This window comes from Camelus ferus, chromosome 30 (genome assembly GCF_009834535.1).
Source record: "Camelus ferus isolate YT-003-E chromosome 30, BCGSAC_Cfer_1.0, whole genome shotgun sequence".
NCBI lineage: Eukaryota > Metazoa > Chordata > Mammalia > Artiodactyla > Camelidae > Camelus > Camelus ferus.
In genome coordinates, this window is record NC_045725.1 from 8,714,387 (window position 1) to 8,730,668 (window position 16,282).

Below are 16,282 nucleotides of genomic sequence, written 5' to 3' on the forward strand. Positions count from 1 at the left end.
ATGCCATCTCCAGTTGTCATGTGAAGTCAGTGAGGCTTTGGTTAAGCAGGCGGCTGGAGGTCAGATGCCAGCAAAAGCAGTGTGTGGATTTGAACACAGTCTGTTAGACCACAAGCCAGTACCTTCCACTCCTCTTCAAGTGTAAATCTGTCATTTTGTATCATTCTGTGTATAGGTATTTTTATCAGTTGAGAAAATCAGAAATCTGTAATTTAGACCTAAATTTAACTTTTCAGTATTTTTGTCATTCATTGTGAATGTGTGCTTCAGCAGATACAGTTTGTTCCATGGGCTGCATGTATGAATTTGATCAACAGCAGACAACCTGTCGACTGTGTGTGTGGTTATCACCCAGGCACTACATGTATGAGAGCTCCACTTACCTGCACTGTCGCAGCGCTGGTCACTGTGACCAGGATGTGGCTCCAATCAGGCACAGAAGACTTTTCCCCTCATTTTCCTTGGATGATCTTTCCATCACCTACTTGTGCTGGGAAAAGACAGACAAGTCAGAAGAGAGACCCGACTTCTAGGAACGCAAATCTAGTAGGAAAGAAAAGACAAGAATGTAGGTAGGGTAGGGAATAAAACAAACAAACAGAAAAATAAAACAACAAAAATGCAGTGGAATAGTATAGTACATGCCCTGTGGGAAAAAAAGGAGTCCCACTGCCACCCCCCACCCATCACACCCTGCCTTAGGTATCTGTCACAGCAGCATTCGACACTGCTGCTCTGCCCCCCATAAATGTCCTGGCGCACCCTAGTCCTGGATGCAGAAACGACAGCAGAAGCTCTCAGGAGGTGTTCCTGAATTGCATGAGGAAATATTTCCAACCATCCACTTTGAACTATCATCTGAGTCACAAAGGCATCAATGTTATTTCATTCCACCTACAAACCACCATCCTAAATAAATACATAAATAAAATGCTAGACTGAAATAAAGTGATTAGACTAAACTAACACAGTCTATCTTGGTCAGTCATCTTTGGTTTGATAAACCACCTGGGAGTGTTTACCTCACCCTAATCTACCCCCAAAACACTCAGATTCAGCCACAGGAGGCCTAGTAATCAGACCTGTGAATGGGCAGCCGGCACCCTCATACACATCAGATTGCATCATTCCACTGTGATGAGGGCTCAGCTCTCCACCCACTCCCCTTGTCTTTTGAATGTTTTTGTCATAGCAGTGTCTGCTCTCATTATCATGCTTTAAAACGCATGCACCTTTTGTAAAATTTATTTGTATAGCAAAGTATTACACTAGGGGTGACCCTCAAAGCTCTCCCACTGGTTTGACATACTAGTCTCCTCTGTGTTCCTCTCGCAGGGCCCTGTGTGTAAGCCAACTGTATTGTTTACGAAAATATACTGAAATGTTAATTGCCCTGGATTTCTTTCCTTTGCAAAGTAGGCTGTTTGAGAACAGTAACTAGCTTCATCCATCTTTGGAATTTTAACACTAAGCCCAATGTCTGTCACATACCAAGTACCCTAAAAAGCTTGAACTAACCATATTTTGAATGAATTTAGACAGAATCACTCCATCTCACTGATATTTCAGAGGGTCCTCTCAATTTTAAATTCTTGCTATGATTTCTGTGTAATATTTCCAAAATTGGTGACATCTCTTTGCTTTAGTGAGAAAAATTCTACTCTAAAACCCCAAGTTCTATAATAAACAGCTGTTCAAGAGAGCAGATCAATGAACCCAGTGAATGAGCTGCTCCTGGTGTTTCCCTTGCCAAGCCACCTACCTTTGGCACACCTGCTGTGTTTCCACTCCAGTTCTGATTGAGATGTGCCGGCACAAACTATCTCCTCTTACTGATGCCCAGCAGTTAACAGTTATGCCACGTAGCTTGATCTTGTTTTTCAGTCTCCTGTCCTGCTTGTAAACTTCAGGACAGCATGTGCTGAAATTGACTGTCAGTGATATAAGTGTAGCTTCATTCACAAGCCATAAAAGCATATATGCTGTTCTCTGCCTTCTGGAATTGTATTTCTTTCTCACCTTTTTTTTTTTTTTTCAATTATTATTAATTTGGGGGGGGGTAGGTTTATTTATTTATTTTTAGAGGATGTACTGGGGATTGAACCCAGGACCTCATGCATGCTAAGCATGCACTCTACCATTTGAGCTATACCCTCCCCACGCTCTCCTTGTTTTTTAATGTCATTGTTAAACTTGCTCATTCTGTGGAAAAAATATGAGCAATTGTAGTGAGTTTATAATATTTTCCATAAGACATTGCTTATCTCATATGATAATGTTTTTTGAGGGAGAAGAGAGCATTTTCAATGGAGATGATTGTTAATGTTTTTAAGTAAAGTCTTTTGAAAAAAAATGACATTGGAAAAGATGCCTCCCTCACAGAGTCTGACCATCTATTGACAATATAACCAGAGACTGAGAGGAGAATAAAGAACTAGTGGGATAAAGAAAACAGTTACTCTTTAATGTAGCAAATACCTAGCTAACTTCCTCTAATTAGTTGTGCTACTTTGTTAAGTATGTAGCAGAGATACAATGCAATCATATTTCCATTTCTTTTTGCAGTTTAGAGACAGATAGTGTAAAAGATTCTCACAGGGTCCAGAAAGGCCTCCTGGGTCCCTTCTAAACTCACTCCCCTCTATTCCCCTACTTCCTGCTCACCACAAGAGTCCCACCCTTCCTGGATTATACGTGGTCATACTTTCTAGGGCTCTCAAAAGCTCCCATTTTCTCCAAAGTATATTCACCTTTCAGACTGGAATTACTACTACCCAAAAGGACTATGGTAAATCCAACTTCCATGCCATCTAAAGCATCAACTTTAGTCACCATTAATAACTTAAAATCATGAAAGAGTTGTTAAAGAAAACAATCTTTCTCAGGTTTAAATTCAGAAAAGTCTCTTTCTGAATGCTAATATTTCATATGTTGAGCAGATTAAAGAAACAGCACTCATCAAGGCAAACTAATGCAACTATTAACATTAAACATGTAAGGCTTGACTCACAGACATAGAAAACAAACGTGGTTACCAGTGGGAAAGTGGGTGGGAAGGAATAAATTGGGAGTTCAAGATTTGCAGATACTAGTTAATATATATAAAATAGATAAGCAAGTTTATACTGTGTAGCACAGAGAACCATATTCAATATCTTGTAGTAACTTATGGTGAAAAAGACTCTTAAAACAAATATATGTTCATATATGACTGAAGCATTATGCTGTACACCAGAAATTAACACATTGTGAACTGACTATACTTCAATTATACATATATAATTTTTATGTATATAACTTTTGTGTATATATAATTGATATATCAATTATATATATTTGCAAAAAAAAAGTATGTCTTGTGTAATATAATAAGATGAAAATTCACGTGTCTCCCATTTTACTTTTTTAGTGGAGGAAACAATTTTCCTGCCTCAGATGAACTGTCGGCAAGCTCTGTGAATGTACAGCTCAGTCCAAGATAAACAGGTAAGATATATTCCCCCTTTAGTGTCTCTGGGTTTTGGTTGTTCAGCTGAAGAGAGTATGATTGCAGTTAACTCCATTAATCTCGTCTGCCACTTACTAACTGGTATTTCAGACCATACCAGGGTAAAGGCAGGGAGAAGCCTGGTGAAAGTCCACATGTTCTTTTTACTTGTCTACCAGCAGTCAGCTTGAAGAAGGATAATATAAAAATGTCAATCATTAGTTTGTAATACTCTTTTGAAGTATGCCTAATATTTATTGAATAAAAAATTTAAACAGATTATTTCAAAGGATTAATTGTTCCAAACATTTTATTAAAAAAAAAGTTTCCTCATACATTTAACAAATTCTTTCCTTATTTTACTGTCCTCCATGCAACCATTATCAACTTAAAGAGTTACTTTCTCTGAGACTCTTTACCCTTACGTGAAACTTACTGGCATGTGGCCTGTGAGGAGCTGAGAGATGACTTGTCTGATTGAAGAAACAGACAGGACTCAGCAAATCATAGTCAAGTGGAACCAAATCATGGAGCATCTCAGAAAAGGGAAAACAGCTCAGATTTAACAGGCAGGCAAAGAGAAGCCGTTTTATACATTCAAAGCAGGAAAAAGTTCAATCTTCTTTAGTAAACAGAACTCATTTTTGAGCAGTTATCCCTTTCATACTTAGGAAAATTTACACTCAGTAATGATGTTAAAGTTGTATTAAAACAAAGATGTTGTAGTATTTAAAAAGTACTGGAAAGAAATCAAAGACCTTTTATTAATAATTTGGTATGATACCTAGTCAAAATATTAAAAGATGTTATGATAAGAAGTAATTTATAGAAGGTAAGTGCAATGCCCTGATGTTGATTATAAAACATATGAATTATAAAATCTATTTTTTCTTTTCTATTATACTAATGTTTCAAAGATACAGAAGCTATATTTATAAGTTATAAGGAATAATTATGAATCTGTTCCTACAATTAAATAAGCTTCTCCTGGCTCCTATTTTTCTGTGACTATAAAGCACATATAAATCTACATAGTAATTTACTGTACCCAGGAAAACTAATACTCACACAGACACGTACATCTATATAATTCAGTTCCGACATCTCATGTTGTATTTGTTTTCTTTCCAAAACCTTGCCAATGATAAGATTAATATTTTTTAAGAATCTATAGGAAAATTTGAAAGAGTTTCATCCTTCAGAGTTATTGTCCCTCATTCTTTGTGTCCTGTTAAAAGGAAGTCCAATTTTATATCTAAAAGAGACCCTGAATAGAATAGTACCATTTCAATTTGTGCTTGATTTTTTTGTTTGTGTGTATAATGGCTACTTGTTTATTTAATTGATTTTCATTATTAAAAAGTATTGTGATGTGAATGTTCCAGCAAAGGATAAAGAGAAAATTGTGGCTCATTCCTGGAATATGTTTTCACAATTCCTGGAATTGTTTGAGATCCATTGCAGAAGTCAAGTGGTTAGCCTTATACGTCCATGTTTACAACAGAGAAGACAAAAAGTCTGTGGGTACAGTAATGGGTCCAGGCAGAGCAGGAGATCTAACGGTGGCGAGATGAACCATTCATTTTGGTTGGTTCTCTTTCCCTCGGAAATAAATCAAGGACACCATCTGTGAGAATGAAAGGAAAGGGCTGAGGTGGAGACATAAAGAGACAAATAGTGAAGAGACAAATGCTTTTTGAAAATGGAAGAGTGTTTTAACTAGAGAAAATTAGAAGTCTCCTCTATGCGTGATGAGAAGTTGTGGTGATAGATTTATATGTAAGTAAGTCAGAATGGTCACCATTTCACCTTAAAATGCTCAAACATGGACACTGAGTATGTAGAGGTCACTTTCAAGATAAATGTAACAGAGAGAGAGATAGACAAGGGAGTTGAAGTTATGGGCAAAGGCATGATTGATTTTAGGAGCCTTGGAATCCTAGATGAAAAAGGAGGAATGTGGAGCTGTGAGAGGGAGATGGGCAGGCTCCATGGACTGGAGGCCCTTGTGGGACAAATAATTTTTATAAATTTGTTATTTGAATTAAGTTTAGCATTTTATTTTAATTTTACCGACTTTTAGCTATGACTGCATTAACTTTTTATTTTATTTTTAGTGATTGCTTTAATGATTGTACTATGCATTCTTAACTTGTCAGAGTCCATTTAAAGTTCCTGTTATACTATTTTATATAAAATAGAAAAAACTGAAACAGAGTAGTTACAGCTCTCCCACCATTTGTGTGTGTGTGTGTGTATATTAACCACTGTTGCTTTAAATAATTATATAATTTTAAAAATTAAGACAAAAATATGTATTAAAAGTACTTTCCCACATTTTCCCTTTTTGATGCTCTTTATTCTTGGCTACAAATCTGAGTTTTCATCCGATGTCAGTATTAGTCATACTAAAGAACTTCTTTTTGGTGGGGGGAGGTAATTAGGTTTACTTATATATTTATTAGAGGAGCTACTGGGGATTGAACCCAGGACCTCATGCATACTAAGCATGTGCTCTACCACTCGAGCTATACTCTCCCCGCCTTAAGAACTTCTTTTAATGTTTCTTGAAGTACAGATCTGTTGGTAAAAGTGTTTCCCAATTTTTATCTTTAAAATGGCATTTTACTTTGCTTTGGAAGAATATTTCTTATGGATGGTGTTTGTTTGATTCTTTTCGGAACCTTACAAATATTGTTGCATTGTCTTCTGGTCTTCGTTTCTGCTGAGAAGGCAGGAGTGGTTTGTATCATGAAGCTTCTATATGTCATCTGTCAGTTTTGTTCTTGCTGATTTCAGAACTGTTTTCTTCCTTCCTGTATTTTAGTAGTTGAACTATTACATGTATGAGAGTAGTTTTCTTTCTATTTATCTTTATTGGGGTTTGGTTGGAAAGTTTATGGTTTTCCTCAAATTTGAATTTCAATTTTAATTTTTTTAATTGCTTAGACTTTTTTTTTTTTTTTTTTAAGTTACTCTAAGGTTTTATATGCTAATTCCAGTATCTGGAACTTCCTCTGGTTGGCTTCCATTGAAAGTCACCTATCTAACATCCCGAAACTGCAGTGTGTGGGTAATGCTAGAAGTACACAAGGATCACTCTAAAAGACTTTGGAAAGCAGTGCCCTGGACATTTGCTGATAAAGAACATAATTTACACTAGTGTTGAGGAGTTGAGGAGTTGAGGGGTTTGGATTATCAGAGAAGAGTGGGATTATTTGAAGACATGTAAGGGAAACTTAGATTAGTCCTCTTGATATTGAGGAGAAATTTGGATTTTCAGGGCTAATTATCAGTTCTTTCACTCAATTGCATTTTTATCCAATGTTTATAATTTAGAAAACGTACTATTATAATTCCCAATGACTGACTGACTTCATGGCATGGAAATTATGACCACATTGTCTGACTTAGTCACTAAAGCATTTGAATTCTTAAGCAACAAAGACTTTACTCTGATGTAATTGCCTTTAGTGGGAAAGAAAAGGCAACTTTGTGGGAGAAGCATTGTTTTCAAATAAAACCAAAGTAATTTACTTTGAGAAAGTTATTTACCAACATATATTTGAACAGCTTCAAAAGTACAATTCAGAGCATATTTTGATGGAAAAGATTAAATGATTTTTGATCTTTTAAGTAGATAAAGTTCAAGTAATTAACTTACCTAATTTAGCTGTTGTCATTTTCCTTGGGAACTTTGCAATCTTGTCTTTAGAGAGGGAAATAGATTTCTATACTTTTTTCTTCTTTCAAGGTCAGCTGTTATAAAAATTACATAAAAATATCTATGTGTGAGAGAGAGAGCACATTTGATTTCAGCCCATGAATAGAATTTTATTATATTTCAAATACTGAAACATTTAATAAAACATACAGTCATATTTTTATAATATAGAAGTTAATTTTATGAGGGAGATGTTATGCTTAAATCTGGAGAAGATCATTAAAATTTGATGTATATGCTTCCAACTTTATAAAGTATACAAACGTGTGTACAGTTGTGAACTTTTAACAGGGCATATGTCTGTTAATATAATACACAAAAACAATAAACTATTTTGTACAAATGTATGAAAAGATAAGTTCCTTACATTTGAGAGTAGAAAACAGATGAAATTTCAAGCCATAATTGCCTAATTAATGAAAGAAAAATTATTTTTTTAAAATTAACATTATTCCCATTTACCGATGTGTTTTATGTCTGTTTCTAGTTAGAAGTGTGCATGCTTGCAGATAGTATTATCAATGTATACCTATTTTATCACTAAACATTTGTGGCTTTAATTATAACACAATGAATCTTCTCTCATCTGAGAAGTGCTGGTGCAATATTTCTCAGTACTTACCTTGTACACCATAACAAAGAAACAAAATTAAACACTCCAAACCTTTAGATTTTACTTAAAGAATCTACTCTAAGTCACGCCATTTAAACAATTGGGAAATTGGAAATAGATGCTGTAAAAGTGGGCAAAGTCAGTTGTTAACCATTTGAATGAAACAAAATGAATGGTATTATTAACATGTTTTAATGCTCATCAGAGACAAGAGAGAGATTGAAAATATTTAACAGCTAGTCTGACAAAGGCACCAGCCAATATGAATCAATCTACCTGATTGGCACTACTGTGGCGAACAAGAGGAGGAAAGCCCTACGAGGAACCAAGAAAAAAAGAGGGACAATTGAGTCATCGAAGGTGAAAGCAACTGAATTGTATAGTGTTAATTGCTTTACTATCAGGACTTAAAAGGCAGTGCACAATCTTTACCATATCATCCATCAAAGACTGGCAGTAGAGAGGTGGAATGTATGAAAATTAAAAACCTGTTTGTTACCAGAAATCTGCAGGCCTGAACAACATCCATCAAAAGCAGAGAGATACAGGAAGGGTAAGCTGGAGTTGGCAGAAATAAATATCTGCACAGATTATTAATGTTTGTTGTTAAATATGAAAGCAATTCTATTTATTTTCCTTAATATTTAATTTTTTGTTAGTTGAGAACAGCAAATATAAAAAGATAGGGATGTTCATTGAAAATTTGTATTTTAAATATAAAAAAAATAAGTTGTCTATAAAACATGTCTTGACTAAAGAAAAAAGTGCCATGAAATAGTCATTCATATTTCAGGAAATCATAGAAATAACAAGTGCCTCTTCTTTTTCTTTTCAAAAAATTGCTCTTGATTTTACTAGACTTAAATTTAAACTTTTTGATTGCTTTTGTTTTGAGAACTAGGACCATAATATGGATTTGACATCTTGCTCAAGACATTCAACTTTCTCCCATAAATGGAGGCAATTGAAGAGCAAAGTGATCCTGTAGTAATTTGAAACTAATGAATTGGGGAGGAAGAGAGATGGAAAGGACTGCAAATTGAAAGATAAAGGATTTGAGACAGGTGAACGATTTGTCACCTTTATTTCTGTTTTCATCACAGATGTAGCCTCTCACCTCTATAGGAAGTTTAATGATGAACTGAAATGAAATACTAATGAAATAAAAGCAAGTGAGAAAACACATACGCACACACACACGCGCACACACCGCTTTCATTTGACTAACAGAAGTTCAGCATCCCTTTATAAATTGGTACCAAAATCTAAAGGCAGAATTCTTACAAAGAAAAGCTGTACAAATTTGACCTAGCCATCATTTTCATATGAATAAATGATGCTAATGCACCCTTGGTAGTTTTTGAATCCTGTCTTACGTATGAATGATTCTATAACAGAATTATGTGAACATATACATGATTCTGTAGCAGAATTATATGTGGCATCATTAGACCTTAATATCTGTCACTAATCTATATGCTACACTGTTCAAATTATCTGCAAAGTAGTATTGTATGTGAACGTGAAACAGAGGACAGATCTCCAGTAAGAAAAAGCAAATCTGTAATATTGGAGACAGTATTTTGAAAAGATCCTGTTGAGGGAAACTTATACTTCCTCCGTGTAAAGAGAAATTAAAGCATTTATCTAGAACACTCTCCCTGTGTTAAGACAGCTCCCCGAACTTCAGGAAGTAATCCAGTGTCAACAAAGAACACTAAATCACAATCTTTTTCATGTGTACACTGAATACTTCACAGAGATGATTTAATATAATTGGATATACAGCAGCATTATTGCCAGTTAATTATTTGAAACTGTGTGTAAAGAAAAAACTCTTGCCTGCCATTCTAATTCTGCAAGGATGAAGCCATTAGCTACTGCAGTTTCCCACCTACAGTGCCCCCTGAGGGGAATTCAGGATGGAGAAAAACAGGAAACATTCTGTGCTTTGGCTATACTGCCCTTTAGACAGTTAGAATGCATATCTCAGAAAAAATTTCCCCAACTAACACCAATTTCTTGCATCTTCCCTTGCATAGGAAAAAAAAACCCACTAAAATTATTAACTTTGAATGTCTGTGTTCTTTGTGACTAGGAATAATCTTTTGATTCTAGACTACATTTTTCCCAACAAAAAGTTCATGTATATCCTGGCTCCTCCTTACTTCTGCAGAGGAGTTCCTCAGAGCTGTCTGAGAAGCTGTCTCCTGGACTACAGCCCTCAGGAAGGTCCCCAAATAAAACTCTCAGTTGGCAAATGTAATATGCAGAAGATAAATAATATTTTTTAAATAGCTTGGAAATGACCTTATGCTCCTTGTTTGAAGTTTTTTTGCAAACTATCTATCTTGTCTGACATGTAGTACGTGCTTAATAAATGTTATTCCCTTCATGTTACCTGCTACAAGTAGTATGAGTCTGCAGCCTCAGGTTGAGTCTTCAGGCTTACGCCCTCACGCTCTTTTCACCTAGTCTGAAGTATTCAGCTTCTCACATCCATTCATCCATGTGTTTATTCAGTAAAATTTATGGAACAATTTATGTGCCTGAGACCATGCAAGCCTCAGAAAATAAAATAAAATAAACTGCTCCCTTTGTCTTGAAGCTCTCATGATCTGATAAAAATCTGAGGGAAAGTTCATTGGTCGCCTTAAGTTACTGTTTTTGTTTATTATTATTACTATTGCTATTTTATTATTTTAAAAAGGAGCTAGGTCATATGCTGAAATTAGGAAGTCCGGAGTTGAGCAGGAGGATTGAGGAGAGTGGTGAAAGTCTGCGGTGGTGTTTACAGGGAGTGAGCGAGGGCTGAACATTAAAAGAAATTATACCTAACAGTGTAGATCCAGGTAGAAAGTATCTTTAAAAAGATTCATTTCTTCAATGTAATAATTTGCATTTACTAGATTATTAATGTCAGACTGGTACAAAATCAGTAGTTTATGTGATTAGTGAATATGGGAATTATATCAGAATTAACAATAAAGCATGTTGATTTTCAAGTGATTTCTCCCCAGACAGGATTAGCCAGCACTGGGCCAACAGAGTTAGAGTATTCAGCAGGCAGAATCCTCACAGGCAGCAGAAACACTTTTAGCACTATTTTGTGGAAAACAATGTCAAGTACCTGCAAATGACCTCCCCTCTAAAATCGGGCACCCCACCTTGTTGGTCTGCGATTTGCATCCTTCGGTGCCCTGCCTCAGTCACTGCCCCCAGCTGAGAGTGTCCCTTCACTTCCTTGTCTAAGGGCTCTAAGAAGAGTGTTGTCTAGGTTTCTACCTGTAATATCTGCTCCAGCATTATCCAACTTCTTGGAGAAGTTGAAGGTACTTCCCCAAAAACCAATTGTGGTTGTTACTAGTGGTGTTTTGGTAGATAATTTTCCTAAGTTTTGTAAGTGTCAGATTTGCTACTCCAATCTTATTTTCCCCATAAGCTTTTCAGCCTGAATAACAGCAGGTCACGTCTGAATTGCACACAGCAGTGACTGAATCAATGCCTCTGGGCTCCTCTGACCCACACTCAGATATGTTTTGGAAGTATCTGCAACTCATTATCTTGCAGATTGGAGTTTGTGACGAAAACCTTGTGAGTGTCACCATTCACCATTCAGCAGATAGATTTAGGATTTTTGACTGGAGCATTTCCAGGCACAGTGGTACGATCCATGCCATTTGAGAAACAGTTATTGAACTGCTATTGATCATTAATTGAAACCACTCGTGTGACTGAAAGATATAAAATAATCTTGTGCATCGATTCTTGGGTAATGTTAGAAAAATGCTGTAACAAGGAGCACAGTTCCCGAAAGAGGAAATGGAAACGGTGTGTATGGGAGTGCACTGCAGGAGGAAGGCAAGGTGGCTCTCCCTGTGAGCTCAGAACCACCTGAGGAGCTGCCTTATCCTGTTGCCACAGTTTTTAGTTCTCAATTTTTCAGGAATTTATTTAACAGTAGAAATACCAACATCCTTAATGTGGAATTAAATTATAAATATAACTATAAATAAATATATACATTTTAAAACCCACAGATGACATTATAATATACTGTTCCTTACTGCACTTCAGAGATATGCTTCTCAAAAGACATCTCTTTTCTCACCTTTTATCATCTCCATGTTCATCCTCAATTCTGTCCTTTCACATGGCTTACTATCATATTCCTCTTTAGCTTGTGAACAATAATGGGATGCCAGAGAAAAAAAAGAAAGTAAGTTTAGTATTTTCCAGTGGAGTTTACAGTACTACCTGCAACAATTGAAATCCACTTGGAAAATATTTTGTCCTATCTCCAGTGCCCCTGTGCACTCATTGTACTCATGCTCTGTTCCAAAATGTCACAACTCTCTGCCTGCCGAAGCAGACTGTTTATAAATTGTTCAGTAGCAATCTGGGGACCTCAGATACATAAACCATCAAGCCTCCTATTAGCTCATTTATTCTTAAACATTTTCTATGTTAGGTGTTGGGAAGACTAAGAGGTTAATGAAAGAAAACATGTATCATTGACATATACATATTGACATATTAACTTACAAACATGATGTGAATTGTAGGCAATAAAACCTGTTTCACCTGCTTGAGTAATCTAGCATTCTGTGACATGCAAAAGCTAATAAATAAGCCATTTAATTTTCTCAAGTTTCTACAGGCACATTGACAAATAGTATTTGCTATTATTTTTTTCTTTTATTTAAAAAAAATTATTTGCATGCAAAATATCAAAGGAGATATCAGAGCTTCACCAAGAATTCATTTTTTTTCTTTCAAAGGGATAAGAGAAAGTAAACAGAACATTTCTTATGATTAAAATTATTACGGATCTAACTGCTTTGATATATAGTTGGGCAGAGAAACAGAATCCCGCCAGATTTGTCAGGATGATAAAGAGTTTTATATGTCAATGATACTTCAACACATCCTGCTACACTGAGAAGAGAGGTATATTTGGGGAGAAAGGAATTTCAAATATTAGGCAAACTCTTAATTGGGCAACAGCAAATTCATTTTTGTATGTAATATTCATAAACTTTTCCAGAAAAGTTAATAGGACAAATGATATATTTATTTGACACAAATTTTTAAAAATATATTACTGTACCTGGAAAAGAAATACAGATCCTTTTTTATGATTCATTTGGCATAGTAAACCACCAAATGTAGTGTAATTTGAAAGTCATTTTATTCTGAGACGTAAACCTCAGAGCATTAGCTATAGGAGAGACATTTTCATTTGAGTCTCTGACTCACTTATATGAGTACTGTTCACAGCACCTAGGAAGCTGATCTCTACATCTGATTCTTTTTATTTTTTATACTTTATAAAATAAAAAAACTTGCATGAAAACATGCATATTTAAAGCAGCTGCAATTTGTCCACTAGTTAACTGCTCCTTTATTGGAGCATGTCTAATATATTTTAGGGAAATATTAATCAATAAAATGGAAAAGAGATTTTTAATGATTTGTCCAAAATATTATGCTTATAGTATGCCAAATTTCTAGAAGATAGTTATAACTTCTAGTTAGTGCCTGTAAACAATTTAACTAATGATTTGTATAAACTTTTATTTTCTTTCTCATGTATGGTAATTATATTATTAATGTGGATTTATGTTATATTGAGACTCAAACTAATCTAACATTTATTTTCTGGGCCTTTTTAAAAAAAAATAGTTGGAAATCAAGACTGAAAATTTTGACCTAAAATGAAAATTTCTCCCCGTCATTTCTTTTTCTATTTACTCTTAATTTTTTAGAGAAGACTTTTGGTTAAAGACTGAAAGCAGCTCACAGTGTTCCTTCAGTAATAGCTTTTCATTGCATTATGCTCCAAACACCACACAATTAACCTATTTAAAGTGACAACTCAAAGCTTTTTTTTTTCTTAAATTCACAGGGTTGTGCAACCATCATCAATATATAACCTTAAAATTTTTTTATGCCCATTAGAGTACCTCCCTTCCCCTACACCCCTGACCCCAGTCCAAGACAACCACTGAGCTCCATAGGTCTGCCTATTAGAACAATTTATATAATTGTAACCTTACAGTAAGTTGTCTTTTGTGATTTGCTTCTCTCATGTAGCATAATGTTTTCAAGTTTCCTCCACATTGTGTTTCATTTATTTTTACTGCTGCTGAATATTCCATTGTATGGAAGTGTTACATTTTATTTATCTGTTCCTCAGTTTACTGTTATGAAGTATGGTGTTATTTTCATGCCTGTGCAAATGTTTGTGTGGATGTATGTCTTCCTTTCTTTGGGTATATACTTCAGTGTGGAATTGCTGGATCATGATAACCCTATGTTTAACGCTATCAGTAACCCTATCAATTTTTGAGAAACCGACTAACTATTCCCCAAAGCAGTTGCACCATTTTGTTTGCATACCAGCAATGTAAAAGGGTCCTAATTTCTCCACATACATTTGCCATCCTCTGTCTTTTCTACTGTCGCCGTCATGGAGGGCATGAAGTAGTATCTCACTGTAGCTTTGATCTGTATGTCCCTAATGACTAATAATCTTGAGTATCCTTTGATGTGTTTGCTGGCTATTGACATATCTTATTCGGAGAAATGTCTATCCAATTTTTTTGCCAATTTTTTTCTTTAAGTGGGTGTTTGTCTTTATTTGTTTTACTATTGAACTGTTAAAGATTTTTTTAATGTCTTCTGGAAGCAAGTCCCTTTTCAGATGTATGATTTGCAGATATTTTCAAGATACTGTGGCTTCTCTTTTCACTTTTTTAATGGTGTCCTTTGAAACACAATAGTTTTGAGTTTTGATATAGCCCAATTAATCTACATTTTTGTTGGTGGTGGTGGTGCTTTTTGTATTGTATCTAAGAAACAATTGCTTAACCTAAAATCACAGAGATTTATTCTTATATTTTCTCCCATTAGTTTTATCATTTAACTCTTACATGTAGGCCTTTTATCTATTTTGAAAAAAAATTTTATATGGTGTTAAATAGGGGTCTCTCTTTGTTCTTCTGCATGTGATTATCTAGTTGTCTCAGTGCCATTTCTTCAAAAGACTAGCCCCTGTGACTTGCAGAATTGTTTAGGAAGATTGCCAAAAATCTGTTGGCTGGCCATAAATTCAACAGTTCAACTCTGAATTTTATTTCACTGATCTATCTTTATGCCAGTATCACACAATCTTGATTATTGTAGGCTTTGTAGTAAACTTGGGGATAGACGTGAGTCCTCCAATTATGTTCTTCTTTCCAGAAATATTTTAGCTATTCTGAGTCTTTGCATTCCCCTCTGAATTTTAGGATCAGCTTGTATGTCTGCAAAAAACAGAACAAAACAAAACAAAAAATCCAGCTAGAATTTTCAATAGGAATTGTGTTGAATCTATAGATCAGCACAGAGAATACTGCCGTCTTAACAATATTAAATCTTTTCATCTTAATTATGGCTGTCATTCCACTTACTTAAGTTTTATTTATTATCTTTCAATGACTTACAGTTTTCAATAGACAAGCAATAATTTGTTAAATTTATAGCTAAGTATTTTATTCTTTTTGATGCTATGGTAAATGGAAATTTTAAAATTCCATTTTGGAATATTTGTTGTCAAAACATACTTTGTACATATATCTCTAAACAGAGACTAAATAATCATATTTGATATGTTAGCAAGTAGAAAAGATAAAGAGTTATTTTCTTTGTTTTAATAGGAGACATGACACCTAGAAAAGGGTAACAGTGTCAGTTTAATCCCAGGTCAAGATTTTTATTTATTCAATTGTTTTAGCTTAAGTCTCTCTTAGTACTAAATAGCATCACTTCTCAGTCATTGTAAGTCACATGAAGGTGACAGAAATATCTAGTGCATGCTAGAACAGAGAAAGTAAAAGAAGGAGAGATTAAAGATATCCAAGAGTCAAAAGGTTTTCCCCTTAATAAAATAACAAAATTCCCATCCTGTGTTTGTCATAACATGTCCACTACTCCATGCTACATGATGAAGGTAAACAGGTACCATTTACTTTAAACATAATTGAAAACTAGATTATAATAAATCAAATTAAACAAATTCTCAAGCTATAGGGATGGCTACTCAACAAGGGACTCTAATTTTTGTGTTTTCTAAATAATTTTTCTTTTGCTTATCTAGTTATTTTCTCCTTTGTTTCTAGTGGTGGATATTTATCAACATTTCAAAGTGAAAATTGTAATGAAACAATAATTAAAACCATCTGTTACTAGCAGAGGAAAAACCAGATGGAAGATTGGAATAAAGTAGCCCCAAAGAACACTATTATATAGAAAAATTCACTATGACAAGGGCGAGGTAAAAATGAAATTATTAAGATAAAGTAGGGTTATTTAATACACAGGTTTGAGATGTTTGGTTAAAATTAAGAAAATAATAGATTTAGTACATACCTGTCAGCATACTACAAAATAAGGAGCAGATGAATTAATTAGAGTA

At 34.7% G+C, this 16,282-nt stretch overlaps 1 long non-coding RNA gene across 1 annotated transcript; it reads right to left on the bottom strand.

Moving 5' to 3' along the window:
- Nucleotides 1–449: 449 nt before the first annotated feature.
- LOC116660646 lies at nt 450–16,079 on the bottom strand. Its single transcript, XR_004316223.1, has 3 exons — nt 16,069–16,079; nt 1,763–1,819; nt 450–481 (listed from the first exon to the last, which is right to left on the bottom strand). It is a non-coding gene; the product is annotated as an uncharacterized LOC116660646 (long non-coding RNA).
- Between the last annotated feature and the right edge of the window lie 203 nt (nt 16,080–16,282).